The sequence below is a fragment of the Pelophylax lessonae genome (genome assembly GCF_965119305.1).
Source record: "Pelophylax lessonae genome assembly, chromosome: 8".
Lineage (NCBI taxonomy): Eukaryota > Metazoa > Chordata > Amphibia > Anura > Ranidae > Pelophylax > Pelophylax lessonae.
The window spans coordinates 145,169,982-145,189,017 of record NC_138775.1 but is presented as its reverse complement, the minus strand read 5'-3'; the positions used below and the strand labels follow the sequence as shown (position 1 = coordinate 145,189,017).

At 46.9% G+C, this 19,036-nt stretch overlaps 1 protein-coding gene across 1 annotated transcript in view; it reads right to left on the bottom strand.

Moving 5' to 3' along the window:
- SELL (selectin L) overlaps positions 1-19,036 on the bottom strand; it is a gene marked incomplete at both ends in the record, with an annotated part of 319,522 nt that overhangs the window by 254,831 nt on the left and 45,655 nt on the right. The window lies entirely within an intron of this gene.

Sequence of the window (19,036 nt, the reverse complement as noted above, 5' to 3'; positions counted from 1 at the left end):
GTAATGGTGCAGATCATACACATACAGTATATGTAACTGGAAAAACCACAAGAGATTGGTGGCCTAATAACTTCTGTACATGCAGTAGAAAGAACATCTGCTGCTAATCTGTACACTGCAAAAGTTAAATTTTCATTTAGGGCTTTAACATGTCATAAATTCTAAACAGGAATATTCAAATTCATAGCAGTAATTATTCTGAAGAATTTTATTAATAGGAATTGGCATTATACAACATGAATACACTTTTCAAAAAATAATGAAATACATATAGACATTATAACAATGCACATTTTCAGGCACTGGAAATTTGAGCGTTCCATTATAATGATACAACAGAATTGTATTATTTATGAAGAGGTTAGGAGAAAACAATCATAGTAATAAAGTGAGAATAATGGCATCTGCCATTATATTGTTATATACTGTATATCGTTGTCATTCAAGTCTTTAGTAAAAGTCCTAAACTTCCAGGATTCATTGGTCTTTTTCTCTGGATGCTGATATTTATTTTGTGGCACTGATATTTGTGAATGGAAGCAGACGGGTGTCAGATATTTCTTAAAGTGGAGTTCCAGCCACAGAATAGTTTTTTTTTTTTTTAATATCCCCCAAACAGTGACCCTTAGACCTCTATACATCCGCTAATCCTGTTTCATACATTGTAATAATATGTTTGCAAACATAAAATCTTACTTTATAAAAATTCTTGTGAGCGCCGCCATCTTTGTCCTGGATCGTCGAGTCCGTTGTGGGGAAATGCCTGCCCTGCCTCCTGGTTGTAGTGGGCGGAGGCCGTTGAATCCAGCGCGAAATCTCGCGCATGCCCAGTACTATGCGATCGCCATAGTATAGGGATGCCTATCATCGCGTTATTTCCTATTTGGAAATAATGCAATGAGAGGAGCGGCCGGCTGCCTACGTCACTGCCAATTGCATCCTGGGAGCGACGAGTAAGAGCACAGGAAGTGACGGTGCGGGCCGCGGCCGAGGAAGGAGGAAGTGGATGTAAAGGTGAGTATATTATCCTCTGTAAAAAGGTAAAAAAAAAAAAAAACCCCGGGAATATCCAATTCTGGCTCATGGAAGGATAAGGAAGCGGATACCATAAAATGTAAAGGCATGATTTTCTGAGCGGAACTCCGCTTTAAAGACAAATATAGATGAAACATGGAACGACATTTCCCATAAATGCTCAGATCCTTGCAGCTTTTTAAAACAGGTTGCTCACGGTGTTCTGTCAGCTTATTGCACACATTATGCCTGCCTCACCACAAATAGTATTATTTCTATTGGACTGCATCTCAGTATTCTATTATGTCTCCTGTACACTATATATATACTGTATATATATATATATATATATATACACACACACAGTATCTCACAAAAGTGAGTACACCCCTCACATTTTTGTAAATATTTTATTACCGTATATCTTTTCATGAGACAACACTGAAGAAATTACATGTTGCTACAATGTAAAGTAGTGAGTGTACAGCTTGTATAACAGTGGAAATTTGCTGTCCCCTCAAAATAACTCAACACACAGCCATTAATGTTCAAACCGCCAGCAACAGAAGTGAGTACACCCCTCAGTGAAGATGTCAAAATTGGGCCCAAAGTAAGAAAAAAAGGGGGGGGGGGTACACCTGCGCCTATGGACCATCTCTAAGGTGATACTGAAAAATAATAATAATAATAAATAAAAAAATAATAAAATAGTATACGTACAGTGTATACGTGCACCACATAAGTAGCTGTGATTATTCGGGAGCTATCAGCGCAGCAGAATGGCAACAGATACAGCCAGATACCACAGTCCATATACAGGGATATATAGGAGGATCTACAACCAGGAGCTGCGGGAGGACCGAGGGTATCGCAGACATTGTCTGGAGGAGGAAAAGCTTCTTTGAGCCTGAATGACCCCCCTTGCCGTAGGGTGGGAGGGGATCCATCACCTCTGGTGAGTTTTCCTGACACACACCCCCTAAGCACACCGGTGGTCCCTTGATCTCCACTCCCATCACTAGTCTTTTTGGGAACTGTTCTTGTTTTTTTTTTGGTATCTACAGCCCTGCATGCTACTTCCTGTATACTAATACCCAGTACAGGCGTACCTAGGGCTGACTTCTGTGGACACTCAATAATTGTTGCTTCTAACAAGGACACTATTATTTGTTGTAGTTAGAGCCATTTTGTTTTGTCACCTATTGGATAAGTGTCTATATTGTGTGTGGGTTTCCACTATTGCATATATACACAGTATATATATATATATATATATATATATATATATATATATATATATATATATATATATATATATATATATATATATACATATATTTCTTTACATTGGTTTACAATTTTTGCATATCTTTATTCTCACTGCTATTTGAGGTATAATCCACAATTCACCTATGTATTTTTTTAGTCTGCACATTTGTACATTTGCAAGTGCAAAACCATGGGGTGTTATCGCCTTTCTTTCTTACTTTTATTGGGCCCAAAGTGTCAATATTTTGTGTGGCCACCATTTTTTTCCAGCACTGCCTTAACCCTCTTGGGCATGAAGAGCTTCAAAGGTTGCCACTGGAGTCCTCTTCCGCTCCATGATGACATCACAAAGCTGGTGGATGTTAGAGACCTTGCGCTTGTCCACCTTTTGTTTGAGGATGCCCCACAGATGCTCAATAGGGTTTAGGACTGGAGACATGGTTGGCCAGTCTATCACCTTTACCCTGAGCTTCTTTAGCAAAGCAGTGGTCATCTTGGAGGTGTGTTTGGGGTCATTATCATGTTGGAATACTGCCCTGTGGCCCAGTCTTCAAAGGGAGGGAATCATGCTCTGCTTCAGTATATCACAGTACATGGCATTCATGGTTCCCTCAATGAACTGTAGCTCCCCAGTTCCGGCAGCACTCATGCAGCCCCAGACCATGACACTCCCACCACCATTCTTGACTGTAGACAAGATACACTTGTTGTTGTACTCCTCACCTGGTTGCCGCGACACGCGCTTGACACCATCTGAACCAAATACGTTTATCTTGGTCTCATCAGACCACAGGACATGGTTCCAGTAATCCATGTCCTTGGACTGCTTGTCTTCAGCAAACTGTTTGTGGGCTTTCTTGTGCATCATCTTTAGAAGAGGCTTACTTCTGGGATTACAGCCACGCAGACCAATTTGATGCAGTGTGCGGCGTATGATCTGGGCACTGACCCCCCACCCCTTCAACCTCTGCAGCAATGCTGGCAGCACTCATACGTCTATTTCCCAAAGAAAAAGTCTGGATATGATGCTAAGTAGAGCAAAAATTATTTTTTTCAGATCCTCATAGATTTCTTTGCCATGAGATGCGGTGTTGAACTTCCACTGACCAGTTTGAGAGAGTGAGAGCAATAACACCTCATTTAACACACCTGCTCCCCATTCACACCTGAGACCTTGTAACACTAACAAGTCACATGACACAAGGGAGGGAAAATGGCTAATTGGGCCCAATGTGGACATTTTCACTTAGGGGTGTACTCACTTTTTTGCCAGAGGTTTAGACCTTAATGGCTGTGTGTTGAGTTATTTTGAAGGGACAGCAAATGTGCACTGTTATATAAGCTGTACACTCACTACTTTACATTGTCGCAAAGTGTCATTTCTTCAGTGTTGCCACATGAAAAGATATAATAAAATATGTACAAAAATGTGAGGGGTGTACTCACTTTTGTGAGATACTGTGTATATTTATATATATATATATATATATATATATATATATATATATAGAAAGAGAGAGAGGCAGAGAGAGATAGAAACAAATTTTAAAGCGGAGTTCCACCCTCGGAAAGTTTTTTTTTAATAAAAATACCCCGGGACAGTCAGGGCTAATGCATTCCACAATGTATAGCCTCTGAACTGTCCCAGGTCGCATTTACCTTTAAGAAGAAATACTTACCTTTAAAATGTCTTGTCCAGCGCTGCCATCTCAGGTGTGGGCAGCTGAGGCCAGCGCATCCTTTTCGGGATCCTCTTCTGTGTCCTCTTCGTCCCAGGATGCCCTGCACCGGCCCCGCACGTCATGTCCGGTGCAGGCACGTCATTCCTGCACAGCTTCTGGGCATGCCCAGAAGCTGTTTAGCAGTGAATGACGTGCCTGCACCGGAACTGTGACGAGCGGGGCAGGTGCAGGCGCATTGATTCCTGGGAGCGATGACGTTCAGCTCCGAAGAATCAATGCAAGCAGGAAGTGACGGTGCCGAAGAGAGAGGAACAGGAAGTAAGGTGAGTTTATTTTCTTCTAAAACAAGGTAAGTAAAGAAAAAAAAAATGTTTCATTATCCAATTGTTTTACAGGTGACAGAGAGGAAGAAGATGGCGAAAAGTTCTATTTTAGGGTGGAACTCCACTTTAAGTTCACATTTTCATACCTGCAAATTATTTTAGACATATATATTTATATATATATTTATTTATTTTTTTATTTTTTTAAAGCAACAAATGCTGACCTAACCTTTAAATACGAGTTGTTTGATTGTAATGCTGACTCTTGCTTCATAAATTTGAGTCACAAGCTTGCCACAAGTATGCAGTAAAGGATAATCTGACCTCTCTCTAGCCTTCCTGATCTGCAAAGTTGTTCTAGGTTAATAACAAAAGTAATGAAATCAGCAGATCAGCATAACAGCCACACAAATAGCATTTTCAGATGCACGTTTAGGCAAAAGGTTTTTCTTGCAATACATAAATTATACACAATATAATTGCATATCATCCCACAGGGATGGCACAACTTTCTTCACTGTTAAAACAGATATACTGTTCTGCTTTTGAGCATTTCTTCACTATTATGTAGCGGTCAGAGGAGTAGGGGACCGCAATGCAGAATTAAAGTACGGTGCAGCAGACAGAGAGGCTGAAGCAGATACCGGCTTTATTAACCAACAGAGTATAATGGCCGGAGAATGATGTTAACAGTAAAAACAGATTACATAGGTTTACAGCAAAGTTAACTGCAACGTGATACTTAAAATGGCGTTCCCGCCAACGCACACACAGAGATACAGGCTACTCTGTAATATGATCCTATCTGATTCCCGCTAACCGGGACCCTTGCTGCAGAAACCTGTTCTATGCCCTACCACAGGTTAGCACCGGTGCAACTCACAGTTCTGTAGGTACAGCTGCTTTATCTCAGTCTCTGTGATGGTGGATGCAGTCAGGTCTCTGGATCTGTCCCTTGCTGTCTGTAGCTGCAGTCTCTTATGCACTGGTCTGGGTTTCTTTGCAAGTAGTTTATCTTGTTCTGTCACTTGGAGGTCACTGCAGTCTGGCCCCTTGCTCTGTAATTTGCTTGAGGTGCTCTGGGATGTTCTCTCCTCTCTTTCTCTGGTTCTCAGCTACTGTCCGTTGTATCACAGTTCATTTCTGTCTCCTCTGGCAAGATCCTGTTGTTCTGTCCCAGGATTATACAGTCTATATCCCTCTCAAGGCCACAGCATGCAGTACCTTTCCTCAGCTCAGCACAGCCATAGAGAGCCGAACACCACACACTTCCTGGAACTTCCTGCTTCCTCCCTTCACCTAAAGCAACAACAGTGACCTCTTGTGGCTGGAAGATGCATGACAGTCTGTGGGAATTTCTCAATAGAACTACAGTGTACTGAAGTTAGTCATTCAAGGGGCTGACCCCCTACATGCCTCCCCACTTAACGATGGTCGTCCTCGGCCATCCTATATAGTCCATGGGGAAGAAAGTGATTATTACAATCTCTAACAGCAGCACAACATTGTCCACAACACATACAGGTGGACCAAACGAACTGATCAGCATTGTACCTGTTTGGTGGAACCCCTGCAGTAGACCTATTGGATCTCCGGAGGTCTTGACTATCTGTGAGGGACTGACTTTCCTCATTGGGAGCTGCCAACCTGGGTTCCTCCTCATTGCGAGCCGGTGGTGGTTCTGTAGCATAAGCTTCATCCCCTGTGGCCTGGGGACCTTCCGTAGTGTCAGGAACAATCCACCAGTCTTCATCATTGTTTTCATTGGAGATAATGAGTTCTGAGGACGGGACAGGAAGTGTTGTCTCTTCAGCAGGTTTGGGATCTTCAGACCGACATGGCCGTAACATATTCCTATGTAGGATCCTTGAGGCAAACTCCTCATTTTCCACCCGTACTTTGTAGACCGGGCCATTGGGGTACACTCTCCTGATCACTTTGTAAGGTTGTACCTCCCAACGCTCACTCAACTTGCCTTTGGGACGTTTCTCCCGCACCAATACCCAGTCTCCAGGTTGCAGCGGAACCTCCTGGAGGGGAGGACGGTCAGTATGAGTTCTCTCTTGCAAACGCTGGCCTGCTAACCGGCGGATGGTCTGGAGCCGCTGACGGTGTTCTTTCACCCATGAGGTGGTCGATCGTTCTATTAAGTCCTGTGGTTGTTCTAAATTCAGTTCAACAATTTCCCGGCCAGCTCTGCCGAACAATAGCATGTACGGAGTATACCCGGTTGTGTTGTGAACCCGATTATTGTAAGCCCAGACTAATTCATGGAGGTAGTCTGGCCAGTGCATCCTTTTGTCTTCCTCTAATGTCCTCAACATCTGAAGCAGGGTCCGGTTGAAGCGCTCACAGGCCCCATTCCCTTGGGGATGATATGGAGTTGTCCTGGATTTTTCAATGCCATACAGTCGATGTAGCTCCTCCATCACTTTCCCTTGAAAGCACGCTCCTTGATCTGAATGGATCCGCTTCGGACACCCGTAGACTCGGATGAAATCTTGACAGATGGCCCGAGCTGCAGACTCAGCCGTCTGGTCTCGAGTTGGGGTGACCACTGCAAATTTAGAGAAGTGGTCAATCATGACCAGGCAGTATTGTGGACCTCTGGCGGATTGTCCCACGAGAAGATAATCTATCATCAATACTTCCAGCGGTTCTTTGGTCTGTATGGGCTGCATGGGTGCCCTCTGTTCAGTGCTTTTGGTGAGTTCACACATTCGACACTGCCGGCAGACTTCCTCAACCGTGGCCTCCAGTCGTGGACAATATACATAGCGTTGCAGCCACTGGAAGGTTTTAACTGGCCCGAAGTGAGCTCCAAATTCATGAGCCTGTTTGGCTACCTCTCGTGCCATGCTTCTGGGTATTACTACCTGCCACCTTGCCTCTATATCAGCAGGCTGCTGCCACTTGCGGTACAAAACAGCTCCATGAATTCCAGTCTATCCCATTGGTGTAGAATGGACTTCATCTCGGCATCAAGCTCAGTCCTTTCATCTCTGTCAGGTTTTCTTTGCTGGGACACCCAACCTTTCATCTGCCGCAGTCCGACATCTTCATCCTGTATTCGGCCCCATTCTTCATTGGTTCTTCCTAATGCCTTGGGTAGCACTCGGGCCTCCCCACTTGTCTGTGCTGCAACTGCTGGAGGTGTGAACCTGCGGAAGTCTGGAGTTTCATCCTCTTTTTTTTGTTCATCCAGATCCCCTACTGGAGTCTCAAAAGTAACCCTCGACAGACCATCGGCATTAGTGTTCTCTGTAGCAGAGCGGTAGCGGATCGAGAAGTCATACTTGGCAAGGCGAGCTGCCCAACGCTGCTCCAGGGCTCCCAGCTTGGCAGTATCCAGATGGGCCAGGGGGTTGTTATCGGTCTGTACAAAGATCTTAGCCCCTGTCAGGTAGCCCGCAAATTTTTCTGTCATGGCCCACACCAGGGCAAGGAGCTCCAGCCGGAAGGAACTATAGTTATGAGGGTTTCGCTCTGTATCCCGCAACGACCGACTGGCATAAGCGATAACTCTTTCACGTCCTTCTTGTACCTGTGACAGTACCGCCCCAAGTCCATAGAGGCTGCCATCAGTCGATAAGAGGAATGGTTTGTCAAAGTCAGCATAAGCCAAGATGGGGGCCGATGTCAGGTTTTCTTTCAGGGCCTGGAATGCCTCTTCCTGCTTCTGTCCCCAGGGGACACTTTGACCCTTGGGCCTCCCAGCTGTTCCTCTCTGCAGCTCATTCAGGGGGCCCGCTATCTTTGCGTAGTCTTTGATGAATCGCCGGTAATATCCGGTCAGACCGAGGAAAGCCTTCAACTCCCGCAGTGTTCTGGGCGCTGGCCATTGTTGTATGGCAGCCATTTTGTCTTGAGATGGCAGCACCCCATCTTGGGACACCGTATGGCCTAGGTACTCTATCTTCCTCTTGAAGAGATGACACTTCTTTGGCTTTATCTTCAGGCCATGGGATCGCAACCGCTTGAGTACCTGTCCTAGTCGGTCTAGGTGTTCTTGAAAAGTAGCGGAGTATACAATGATATCATCGAAGTATATCAAGGTTGCTTCAAAATTCAGGTCTCCCAGACACTTCTCCATCAGCCGCTGGAAGGTGCTCGGGGCATTGGATAGCCCGAATGGCATTCTGTTAAATTCGAATAGTCCCATGGGGAGTATGAATGCAGTCTTGGCCCGGTCCTTCTCGGCCACCGGTACTTGCCAGTACCCGCTTGCTAGATCCAGGGTGGAGAAGTATTTAGCCCGCCCTAGGGCTGTCAGGGACTCCTCGATGCGTGGCAGAGGGTATGAGTCTCGTGTGGTGCATGCATTCAACCACCGATAATCCACACAAAATCAAATAGTGCCGTCCTTCTTTTTGACAAGCACCACTGGGGCTGCCCAAGGACTTTGACTACCTCGTACCACTCCTGAATCTATCATCTGTTTCAACAATGTCTTCACTTCCTGGTACAACTTGGGCGGGATCTGTCGATATCTCTCCCGGATTGGGGCAGCGTCCCCGGTCGGTATTTCATGTGTGATAGCATCTGTGCAGCCAAAGTCATCGGCATGGCGGGCAAACGCAGCCTGATTCTCCCACAGCATGGCTTCAACCGCCCGCAAACGGTCTGGACCGAGATTCTTCACATTTATCTCCATTTGGTCCACAATGGTTCTCCCATTCCATTCTGGGGTCGGAGCCTCTTCGGGTCGGGCAGTAACTGCCAGTGTCCATGCAGCATTGCCTGTTGGAGCTAAAGTCACTTCTTCCCGACTTAGCACTTCTCCCCGATGTAAGTACACACGGGCCAGTTCTACTCCAGGTGCCAAAGCGACTTCCAGATGTCCCACATTCACAGCTCTTATGGGTACTCGTCCATTCTGGACCACTGCCAGTGTCCGGGCCACTAGGGCATCCTGACCTAGTTCTCCTAGACCCCCTGGTTCGATGATCACCTCCATACCTTCAAGGTTGCGGAAGGTTCCCACAGGCAGTGTCAGTATAGTCTCCCGACCCGGAGGAAGACTGAGGGTCGCCTTTCCCGGCACTCGGATAGTTCCCACGGACTGGTGTACTGGGACACTCTTCTGTGTCCCACAGAACCGGATCAACCGTTGGAAAGCTTTTTGCGTGGGTTTGTGTGGGGTGGCTTGCTTCCAATAGCCAGGTCCCCGTTTAGTGAACATGATCTGATCCAATTCTCGTAGAATATTCATGCCCATTATCACCGGTACATCCTCCTTGAACGTCTCGGGGACCAGCAGAATACCTTTTCTTCCCACTTCCTGTCCACACAGCCGTACGTTCATCCACACGACTCCCGTGACCGGAATTTGCTGATGGTTCGCAGCTGTAACTCGGACCAATGTCTCTCGTTCTGGCTTAGCCAGTGCTTGGAAGTAACGATTGAAGTATGACTCAGGCATGGTCGTCACCTGTGATCCGGTATCTACTAAGCAGTTGACTGGAATTCCTTCAAATTCAGCTTGTATGACGGGGCACCCTGCGACCAGGTGTTCAGAGCTGTGTTGGGTGTCTTGACTCTCCACCTTCCCCGCAGTACGCCCCACTACTGCGGGGGCCGGTAGTTTAACGCCGGCTCTGAGCGTCTAGATAGATCACTCTGACACTCTCTGGCGAAGTGTCCTCCTTCTCCGCACCGCCAGCACTGTGTCCCTGGACGATAGTCTCTCCGCCTGCGCGCGGGAGGCGCCCTGGCTGGCCTTGTTGGAAGATATTGAGGAACTTGGTGTGACGATGAACTCGGGTAAGGATGCTGTGGTGTAGGAACCAGTGGGGCAATCTGATAGGGCGGTTGTTGGGCCGGATAGGCAGCCCCAGGGGAATAGCTCGACTCCATTCGCATAGCACTCAGGGAGTTTTGCAGGTCTTGTACCACTTTAACTAGGACCTCTTCCTTCCCCACAACCCCAAAGGGTGTGGCGGTCTGGGTCCGTATCACTCCGGAGGCATAACTTTCTTCTTTACTGCGTGCCACAGCCTCCGCAAATATTTGCCGAAAGTTCAGAGTAGGGTCCACCCTGACTCGCTCCCGCAGAACCTGTCTCAGGGGAGAGCTGAAGAGTCCCAGAATAAACTGTTCCCGCAATATTCGGTCGGCAGATCCCATGCCAGATACTCCGTCTGCCTCCTTTTTCTGTACCTCAGCCAATACTTCTTGTAGAGCCATCGCATATTGTGAGACCCCTTCATTTTCTTGCTGAACCCGGTAGAAGAATTTCGCCCGGAGGTGGCCCGCACTAGCTGTTTCACCGTATATTTCTTCCAGAAATCGCACAATCTCTTGCAAGGTGCTGCGTGTGGCTTCTGATTGTAGAAACACATTCTTTCGGGCCTCACCCTCCAGGGCAGCCAAAGCGATTTCTACCTGTAACTCTGGGCTGACATTGTAAATTCTTGCAGCGCTCTGTAATCTTGTCACCCAGTCTGACAGTGACATGTTCTTGCCATCAAATTTTGGCAGCAAGTTAAACAGCATGCCCATAGGGAGGGCCCTTGCAGGGGTTCCACCATTGCCTGAGGTACTCACATTAGCATCATGCACATTTCCTTCAGCCGCCTCCATCTCTGTAACCGTACCCTGCTCGCAGCGCCACTTGTAGCGGTAAGAGGAGTAGGGGACCGCAATGCAGAATTAAAGTACGGTGCAGCAGACAGAGAGGCTGAAGCAGATACCGGCTTTATTAACCAACAGAGTATAATGGCCGGAGAATGATGTTAACAGTAAAAACAGATTACATAGGTTTACAGCAAAGTTAACTGCAACGTGATACTTAAAATGGCGTTCCCGCCAACGCACACACAGAGATACAGGCTACTCTGTTATATGATCCTATCTGATTCCCGCTAACCGGGACACGTTGCTGCAACGCTCTGTCTACAGAAACCTGTTCTATGCCCTACCACAGGTTAGCACCGGTGCAACTCACAGTTCTGTAGGTACAGCTGCTTTATCTCAGTCTCTGTGATGGTGGATGCAGTCAGGTCTCTGGATCTGTCCCTTCCTGTCTGTAGCTGCAGTCTCTTATGCACTGGTCTGGGTTTCTTTGCAAGTAGTTTATCTTGTTCTGTCACTTGGAGGTCACTGCAGTCTGGCCCCTTGCTCTGTAATTTGCTTGAGGTGCTCTGGGATGTTCTCTCCTCTCTTTCTCTGGTTCTCAGCTACTGTCCGTTGTATCACAGTTCATTTCTGTCTCCTCTGGCAAGATCCTGTTGTTCTGTCCCAGGATTATACAGTCTATATCCCTCTCAAGGCCACAGCATGCAGTACCTTTCCTCAGCTCAGCACAGCCATAGAGAGCCGAACACCACACACTTCCTGGAACTTCCTGCTTCCTCCCTTCACCTAAAGCAACAACAGTGACCTCTTGTGGCTGGAAGATGCATGACAGTCTGTGGGAATTTCTCAATAGAACTACAGTGTACTGAAGTTAGTCATTCAAGGGGCTGACCCCCTACAATTACTTCATCTAAAATGACGTATTCATAAAAAGAATTACTAAATTTCTGTATGTAAAAAAAACACTGCTCACATTCCTTCAGTTGACATACTGTAGCTTAGTATAAAAAGGAAAATAAATGCAAAATGCTGAAAACAGAACAGTTACAGAGATGAGTAAAGGAACAGAATTTTCATATGAAAAGTGAAAGTTCATTTTGGTCAGTGAATGAGTGTGCTCGCTTATTTTAATCATCCAACCATGTGCAGGCATTAATCCAATTCTTTCAAAAGAGGACTGTTTTTTTCCATTTTAGGTGCATGCATGCAGTGGTGTAGCGTGGGTTGTCATCCGATCCTGTGCTTGAAATCTGGACGGATGGAAACCCTATTTTTCCATCCGTTCAGTAATCGGAGCGGATCGGATCTGATGAGAGCGGACAAGCGGTCCGCTCTCATCCGATCCCCCATAGAGGGCAGCGGGGGCTGAGACACCTCCCTCTCCGCTCTGCAAGCAGAGATGGAGCTGTCACCCGCCTGGCTCAGCGGGGATCGCGGATCGATCCCCGCTGAGCAACATGGATCCACCTACGGAGCGGACCGTGTGAAAGAGCCCTTACCCCCTAAGCACATGTATTGTTTGTCATGAAAATACTGATGTAATTAAAGTAAAATGCATCTAAATACAAGTTTGAATGACCAGCATGCCCCCTTTCAATGCAGAGAGACCAGCGTGCCCCCTTTCAATTCAGAATGACCAGCGTGTCCCCTTTCAATGCAGAGAGACCAGCGTGCCCCCTTTCAATGCAGAATGACCAGCATGCCCCCTTTCAATGCAGAATGACTAGCGTGTACCCTTTCAATGCAGAATGACCAGCGTGCCCCCTTTCAATGCAGAGAGACCAGCGTGCCCTCCTTCAATGCAGAATGACCAGCGTGCCCCCCTTCAATGCAGAATGACCAGCATGCCCCCTTTCAATGCAGAATGACCAGCGTGCCCCCTTTCAATGCAGAATGACCAGCGTGCCCCCTTTCAATGCAGAGAGACCAGCGTGCCACCTTTCAATGCAGAATTACCAGCGTACCCCCTTTCAATGCAGAATGACCAGCGTGCCCCCTTTCAATGCAGAGGGATCAGCGTGCCCCCTTTCAATGCACAGTGACCAGCGTGCCACCTTTCAATGCAGAATGACCAGCGTGCCCCCTTTCAATGCAGAATGACCAGCGTGTCCCCCCTTCAATGCAGAGAGATCATTGTGCCCCCTTTCAATGCAGAGTGACCAGCGTGCCCCCTTCAAGGCAGAGAGACTTACCTGCAGCGGCGGCCAATGGCATGCGTTCGTCTTTCGGCCAATCAGGAAGCGGGTCTTGGACCCGCTTCCTGATTGGCCAGGAGGAGGATCCGTGTGACAATAGCGAATTTTCATTCGCTATTGTCACACAATGGGTGGGCTCGGGGCGCACTGCTCTGCGCCCTGGGTCCACCCTTTTTTTAAGCCTATTAGAGCATCTGGCTCTAATCAGGTGACAGCGCCAGGCTGCTGACTCACTCGCTGCTAAACTGACTGAGCAGTGAGGAGAGGCGGCATAGGCAGGGCTTGGCTTGCAACGCCACCCCACCCTACACCAATGGACAGGTGAGGCACAATCCAGCCCCACCCCAACCCGCTATTTTCAGCCATAGGGCGGCCGCGCTGGACATCTCCCAGCGTAAAGATGGAGGCAGCCGCAGACAGTGTGTATGTCAGACAGACAGAGTGACACTGCGGATGCGCCCCTCCAGATGTTGCGCCCGGTGCGGTCGGCCCCCCCTGCACCCCCCACACTACGCCACTGCATGCATGCTATGTAATGTGCAAGAATAAAATGTATAGGTATTTATCACCTCTCACTGAGTACACAGCTCTTCTCTTGAGAATTTTCCTGCCTGCTTTTCTCATCAGAGGGATGGTGTGAGCTTGGTCTAGGCCAGCATTTATCGACCTTTTCAACATAGAGGAACCCTTGAAATAAATTTCTGGTCTCGGGGAACCCCTGCTGAAAATTAAAAATCTACAACTCATGACACATTAGTGTGACAGTCAGTGGGAAGAATGCTCCTTACTCTTGTCATCATTGGGAAGAATTACCCCTTACAGATAGCTAAAAGGAACAATGGTGTCTTTGGAGAGGCAGAAATTGCCCATTGCTCAAGGAACCCCTAGCAGCCTCAGGAGAAACCCTAGGGACCCACGGAACCCCGGTTGAGAAACCCTGGTCTAGGCACTAACAAGGGCCAGCATCTTACTAGATTGAAAATCTGGCTCAGAGATAACACAACTCGGAAAATCCTGGTGCCTGTGCAGTTCTTGGCTGTTAAACGCCTAAGAGCCCCCCGCTGCAGCCTTTCACCTTCTGACTTGCTACAAAGTTACAATGTTGCACTCTGCACAGAGATTCCTCCTGCCTGCAGAAGACTGATAGCATTATCAAAGTCCTTGTATTAAGGTAGAAAACCTTTTCTGGTTCCCTGCCTCCCGGCCCTTCCCTTTGTGAAGAGGAAAAGAGGGGAGAATAGATCAAGCGCTGTGCATGGCTGCATTTCTTCTCCCTCCTCTTCCTCTTCACACAAAAAAACTCCAGCAGCAACAGGGGCCATTGGCTTCTGTTCCTGTCAATCAAATGCAGGGAGGAGGCAGGGAGGAGGCAGTGGGGGGGAGGGGCTAATGCTCTATAGACATACAGTGCGCGCAGACATGCAATGCTTTGACTTGCTATGGGGACACACAAAGAAGAGGAGAAGCCAGGAGCCCCGCTGCGGGACCCGAAAGAGGAGGATCAGGGCCACTCTGTGCAATACCACTGCACAGAGCAGGTGAATAGAACAGGTTTGTTATTTTTAATTACATTTTTTTTCTTTAGTAACACTTTAAAGATTGCTGCTTCTAAAGGAGTTTTATGTTTTGCCTGTGGAAGCAGCTCAATGTTATTTTCCATGCACATTAGGACGTTTAGAAGCATATTTTAGGCTCAGTGTTTAGAGGTAGGAAACAAACCCTCCTGGTTTGCATTTTTGATTGGAGCTTTCTGGCACAAAAAATGCTTCTAAATGCACTTAAACGTGTACAAAAACACTCTATTTGAGCTTTTTTTTTCTGCCAAGTGTTTTTTTAAGCCCAGTGTGCATGGAGCCTTATACAGTTTTTTTTTTTTAACAAGAAAAGGAAAAGATTTTATTAAAATTACTGAAAGGTCTTCTTTTTTTACACAGGACAGTGTATTTAAAGTGGACATAGCTTCACCCTATTCAACAATGGCAAGTGAACAATCACTTTATGGACTAAATGTTCATTATGCAAATTGAACATGCTCTACGTCTTTGTAACTCAACCCATTGCATATTTAGGTTCAAAACAACTTCTCTGTTTTAGAAATGTTGCATTAGTAACATTGTTACATCGTGTGGGGAAATGTATAGCCTCTTGCACACTGCAGCTTGAAAAAGCTCAGTACAGCTTTTTTTTTTTTTTTACTGAGCTAAAATACAGCCTGTTATGAACCTCAGCGTAAAAAGGAATGAAACTGCCGTTTAGTGGATGTACCACCTTTGCAGCATGTACGAATTACCCCTATAGCACACCAGCATACGAATAATCATCCAAAGAGAGCCCCAAACGATCAAACGGCTTTCTGTATAATAAATCCCCCTCCAAAAACGAGATAAAGCTCCGAGTTGAGGGTAAAACAGGAACAACTTTACTGAGGGCTACCCATCCGTATTTATGCAGGTCCCCATCTGGTGGACACTCCCCTAGAGGGGACCAGATGGGAGACTGTGACAAAGACAGAAAATGTACCTTTCAGGACAGATAGACACAATACATTCCCACAATGCATCCTGGCTTCCTCCTCCCTGCCCTGGAGACAATCGAGAAGGAATTCAATTATCTCTCAGGACAAAGAGAAATCACCATTACACACGTGGGGACATAAAACAGCAACTATCATTTAAAATATATATTACTAACATTTTGCCATTAAACCTGCACATATAACCTATCCCCAGATAGCTCAGGTCTGAGTGCACATTATTAGGTGAATGGCACTCAGACTACACGAATGCAGTCGAATCGCCATGGAGCCAAAGTCTTTAATCTCACGAACAGGTTCCATGGCATGGCTATCTGGGTTTCCCCATCTACAATACAATATAATATAAAACTGCCGAACGCTTCATCGTTCGTCTAATGAACAAAGTCAGGAGGATCCGTGAATTTGGAGCGTAACGGCTAAAACATAGGGGAACAAAGGGGGCTGTACGGGCAGTGGAACAGCCGAACAAACAGACGAAAGGAGGCAGCAACAATATAATACAAAGTCAGATGGTTCTGTCACACAGCCCATTAATTGTAATGTGCCTATGCACATATGCACGTAAACTAGCGCTGTGAATTCTTCAGTAAAAAAATCTGCTTTTTTGGTCAGCAATTTACTCCTCATGCACGCAAATATGCGCAAATGAGCACAAAAGCCCATCTACATATCATGCCGAACGAGAACATGAAAATAAGTTTTTGCGCATTTGTGTGATAATGCGCGACTGTGTGCAAAAATGTGTGAATGCATATACGTGAAAATGCGCATAAATACATGCAAATACATTAAAAAAAGTCTGAAAAAGTAGATGGTGTATCATGTGCAAGAGTCCTTAATGTGCCTGATCAGAATTCTACATGTGAAGAAATTGCAGTACGTGGACGACAGCGGACTTGTAGAATCTAGTAGTGCCATTCATCTGTATGATTCATCTGTATTTGCATCATCATTGATAGCTTGGGTCTGGAAACAATTCCGTAAACCTATAAAAAATAAAAGTATTATTATCATTACAATTTACAATATGTCGTTTCAGAACACCTAAAAAGAGAAAGGTAGTATTACATAAAGAAAATGAGCAAAGCCTGATGCTACAACTAAGTAAAGATTTTGTAGTGTAAAGAATATAATCACTGGTCAAGAATATATTAAAATGATTACATTTTTTTTTCTGTTTAATTAAATATGTCAAACTTACCTGCTCTATGCAATGGTTCTGCACAGAGCAGCCAAAAACTTCTTCTTGGGTTGCCTGCTAGGGCTTCAGGCTCCTCCTCCCTTCCAAGTGCCCCCATAGCAAGCCACGTGCAGGACCATGGATATGGATATATCATGGATATATTCCCATGCTTGTGTCATCTGGTCTGCTTTTACCATTTACTTTGGATAGCGTTTCTTGCATTTTTTGCGCATTGTGCTTGTTCTGGTTGATATGTAAGTACCCTCAGTGAATTCTTTTTTTTATATATATATATATATACACATTTACCTACTATCCAGTATATATTTTATTCTTTTTACTGTTTTCTTTTTTTAATTCTTGACATGGTCTCTCCACAGATACACTAATTTTGGCTGTCCCAGATACACTAATTTTGGCTGTCCCCTGAAGTAGTGGGCACCGTTCCATGGAACGCATACAGATTTCAGCCCTATGTATATCTGCTTGACGGCATCTACAATATTGTGCATATTCAACTAATCCATACCAATAGTTAATTTATCTTATTCTGACATATGTTTTGTTTATTATGTCTGGTTCCATCTCATTATGGAATACATTTTGTATTTTTTAAGAAACTTTTTTGGTATTACTCATTAAAGTCCCATGGGCAAAATTCTTTTTTAGGGTTTGGCACCCCTGCAAACTTCATCCTAAGCTGGGATGTGTGTGTGTTCATTCATTTACAGGCACAGCATGGCTCAATGAGCGGTGCGAACCCCCCCCCCCCCCCCCCCTGAGAAGAGCGGCGACGAGCGGTGCGAGACCCCCCCCTCCTGAGAAGAGCGGCGGCGGGCGAGCGGTGCGAGACCCCCCCCGAGGTAAGAGTGTGGTGTGCGGGCAGCGAGCGGTGAAGGTAAACCACCCCCCCCCCAAGGGCGGGCGGCAGACAGAGAGAGGGCAGGGGGGGGCAGAGGAGACGCACAATACCTGACCTGACCATTGGCAGGGAGAGGAGCTGAGGGGAGACTGATCGGCAAGTGACAGAGGAGGGAGGCAGGAGCCTAAACAAGTGTCAGGCTTAAAGGAACACACACACACAGGACTGGTGACTGAGGTTGAACACTGAGGCTCAGCGAGTACCTGGTGAGTATCCTTGCGACTGGGAGTGTCCTTGCGACTGGTGAGTATCTAGCGACTGGTGAGCATCTTACCACTGGAGAGTATCCCTGCGACTGGTGAGTGTCCTTGTGACTGGAGAGGGTCCTTGTGACTGGTGAGTGTCCTTGCGACTGGTGAGTGTCCTTGCGACTGGTGAGTGTCCCTGCGACTGGTGAGTATCCTTGCGACTGGTGAGTGTCCATGCGACTGGTGAGTGTCCCTGCGACTGGGGAAGTGTCCTTGCGACTGGTGAGTGTCCTTGCGACTGGTGAGTGTCCCTGCGACTGGTGAGTGTCCTTGCGACTGGTGAGTGTCCCTGCGACTGGTGAGTGTCCTTGCGACTGGTGAGTGTCCCTGCTACTGGTGAGTGTCCGTGCGACTGGTGAGTGTCCTTGCGACTGGTGAGTGTCCTTGCGATTGGGGAGTGTCCCTGCGACTGGTGAGTGTCCCTGCGACTGGTGAGTGTCCCTGCGACTGGTGAGTATCTTTGCGACTGGTGAGTATCTTTGCGACTGGTGAGTGTCCTTGCGACTGGTTAGTGTCCTTGCGGCTGGGAGTGTGGTGCGACTGACTGGGCTGTGCAACTGAGTGTTGGGCAACTGAGAGTGTGCGACTGACCGGCTGTGCGATTGTGAGTGTGGTGCGACTGAACCGGGCTGTGAGACTGTGAGTGCGACAGGAGTGTAGTGCGACTGACCGGGTGGTGTGACTGGGAGTGTCGTGAGACTGACCGGGCTGTGAGATTGTGAGTGTGTGCGACAGGAGTGTTGTGCGACTGACCGGGTGGTGCGACTGGGAGTGTCGTGAGACTGACCGGGCTGTGAGATTGTGAGTGTTGTGCAACTGAGTGTCAAGTGAGGGTAGCGGAGTACCAGAGGGTGAGAAGGTAGAGATAGGAAGCTAGGAAATAGCCACATAGGATAGACTTAAATCACTGAATCCCCATTAGATTAGTTGATACAATGCCCGGCGGGTGTGGAGATGTGACTCGGTGTACATCTTGTGGTATGTATATGTTCCTCGATCATGAGATCGAGGGCGAATACAAATGCACAAAGTGTAAGCACGTTGCTTCCCTGGAAACTCAGGTCCTGAATCTAGGGAAGCAGCTGGCA